Here is a 3,442-nt window from a genome sequence, read left to right on the forward strand (position 1 = left end):
GCGCGGACGCGCGGCGGATCGCGATCGCGGGAGACCCGATCGACACGGTATTCTCTTTGCGAGCGCGGGGCACGCCGAAGAGGGTGGCTCTGCTCTCCTGCCAGCGATTTGTCAATCGAACCGCGGCGCGCGATCTTTTCTTGCTGCCGCGTCGTTTTGCTCGGTGTCTGCGGAGAGGAAGAAATCCGACGCCGCTTCTTCGCGTTTTGCTTTCTCGATCGCGAGGGGAGCTTACGCCTTGGAAAAATTCGCGCCGGGAACTTTTGTCGCTACTGGACACTTGGCTGCGTCGATCTTTGTCTTGGTGATCACTTTGTTTTATCGATCGGCTCTGTCGACGTTCTCTCGACGTTCTGTCGACAAGGTGTTCTAGAATCATTCTAGAATAATTATTATTACGAGTTAGAATGAATTGTCGTTCGTAAGCATTTTAATCTGAAATGTGGGAAAAGTATTTTTTATGTGAAATGTAAAGTTATTTGGATAAGTTTGCTTTAAGAATTGTTTTAAGACGGGCGAAAGTTATGAATTTGTTGCAGAAGCATTTTAACCTGAAACATAAGAGGAGTATTTTTGTTCTAAAATATAAAATTATAGATTTAGTAAGACGATTTTATTTCGATATAAGTATCCGAACCTCGATTATCTGAATTAATTATAAAAAGACAAATGTTCGAATAATAGAATAGCTATTTGGAGAATTATATCCAGAAGCTATTTCAAAAAATTATTATCTATTAGTTCGACCATTAATAAACCAATTTAGCTACTGATAAATTAATTCCACTATTAATTAATTCGACCGTTCGACCATAAATTAATTTCACCACGAATAAATTAATCTGTCTATTAATATAAAATAAACAAAAAGAAACTCAACAGAATATTGAATCACGTTCCCCAACTAAGACTCAAATAATTAATTAAATTACTTAAAAGTCAACTGCTTTTTACAGTAATATATTGTAATGGTACATAGTACAACTTTCTCGAAGAACGCGTTTCCTCGCTCTCTATGGGGTTGCTCGGATCGCGTAATCGATACTCGTGGTCAACAGGTCTGAGGAATGTTACAATGCGAAACAACACGAAATCGTTGCGATAAATCGATCGACCTTTACGCGATCGAGCCGTTCGAGTAACCGACGACGTTGTCGAACGTGTAGATCGGATCTACGTTCGTGTCGCCTGCGCGCGGTTTTTGTTACGTTCTTAAGGCGAGGCGGATAGATAACATCGTATTTGTCCAAACAGTGGGGGTTGGAGTCGAAGGTGCATGGGGTTGGTTAACGTGCATGGGGCAATGAAACGTTGATGCTTGGTGCCCACAACAGAAGAAAGGTGTTTCTCGTGTTCCTATTGTTCGATCGATATTGCTCGCCGATGCGAGGAAATTCGTCGTGAATTTGTAATGGAACTGTTTTTTTTTTTTCCCCCCCTATGAGAAACTTATTGTCGTTGGTACCATTGATCCTTTCCGGGCCTGCGGCAATTATAAAAGAAATCGAATTCGTTCGAATTTATAACCTTTTTTAAATGACAATTTAATGTTTAATTGTAACGTATGGTTTGCAATTGTAAATTGGCATGTGAGATTGTGGATTCTGATTTTGATTATTGCTAATTTCCTGTTGGTACATGATTATTGAGGAACATGATATAGGTTGATAATATATTGAATATAAAATCACAGAAATATTAACTGAATTTAACGTTAAAGAAATATAAATTGAATATAAAATCACAGAAATATCAACTGAATTTAAGATTAAAGAAATATAAATTGAATTTAAAATTTCAGAATTGTAAACTCTGAATTGTAAAATGTTCAAGATCAAAGAAATAACAATTGACTCTAAGATTGAAGAAATATAAATTAAAATTTGTCTACAAATCAAAAGATTAGAAAATTTAAAATGTGCTTCAGTGAATGTTAAATTAAAAGGAACGATTTTATTCATCTTAGAACGGTATAAATTAAAATCATAATAACAATACTGTCTAACTTGTTCATTCTTGCAAATCTCTTCCAAAAATTGCAAAATTCAGAAGCTCATTTCAGAAATATTAAATCAAATAGAAAAATAGCTTCATTAATCTTTATAATCAGCACAAATAAAAATTATAATAATCATATAACTAACCTATTCATTCTCACAAATCTCAAAGTGACGCACAATTAAAACCAACTGCTAAACCTTGCATAATTATATATAATGATTTGCATAATGTCCCAGAAAATGTTGTTTTAAAAAAACAAAATAACATCCCCCTCCTTCGAACAGAATAAATTGAACAAAAAGCAATCAACAAACGCCAAAAATTCCCAATAAACGTGAAGCCAATGCAGCGCGGAGAAATGCAGCCCACGGTCGCATTCAACCAAAGATCTCGAATCCGAGAGGTTCGAGGATCCAAAGATCATTCATCGACTTCGCCGTCGTCGCGCGGAAGAAGCCGAACCGAAATCCGATTGTCCCGTTTGCACGTGCGTGTTTCCCCGGATCCCGACAAATCGCCGAGTGAATCGAACAGGTACCTGCATTCTGGCAACTCGATCATGCGAGGTGTCCGCGTGAATGCGCTCCGAGAGCCGCATCGTTCCCGGTCCGCCGAAGCAAAATCGGCCGAAGGGATTAACCGTTGAAAAGCGCTGCGAGCGACGACCTGATTATCCGCGATATGTAAAATAGCCACGGGAATCGTGTTACGATTCCGCACCCTCCGCACCGGAAGCAGGTTCGAAGAAGACCCCCGGTCCGTCGACAAATCCCACCCCCCGAAAACCGATTCGAAGAAGCAAAAGGGAGAAAACAGTATTTGACACGGTATTTCGGTGCGGAGACCAATGGATTTCGAATAATCGCGACCGCCTTTAATTCCCCCTGATCGTTTGTAATGGATTTACACACCGGCGCTCGCACACCCTCGTGCGAACCCGAGATTAGGCTGATCGGGCGAGAGAGAGAGAGAGAGAGAGAGTTCCTCGTGGATCTTCGGTTGGTTTACAACCGATATTTTGAGGAGGTCGCCAATACGGGCCATTTGACCAGCTCGAGCACGCATTCTCAGGGGTGTTTCTCGAACGTACTCGTTGCACAATGTAACACTATCCCCTCCTCCTTCTCCTTCACCCCCCCCCTCTCCCCTTGCACCCTCCATACCCTAGTTTTCATGGAGGAGCAATCTTCGAGTGTCTTTAATGCGAAACCGAGCGCGACGGCTCTTTCTCGCGCGTTACTTTGTCGCGAGCGAACCCTTTATCCGCGGCGAAAGTGGCCGGCCCTTCGAGACGGGGTTCGGCGTCGGCTCGTTTGCGCGGATAACCAGCTTGGAGAATCATTCGACGCACAGTCGAACCGCAATGTGTGCAATCATCGGGAACCAACGGTGCAACGATATCGTTTCGATTTTCGTGGTTCTTTAATCGCTCGTTTGAGCG

Source organism: Augochlora pura, chromosome 9 (assembly GCF_028453695.1).
Source record: "Augochlora pura isolate Apur16 chromosome 9, APUR_v2.2.1, whole genome shotgun sequence".
Lineage (NCBI taxonomy): Eukaryota > Metazoa > Arthropoda > Insecta > Hymenoptera > Halictidae > Augochlora > Augochlora pura.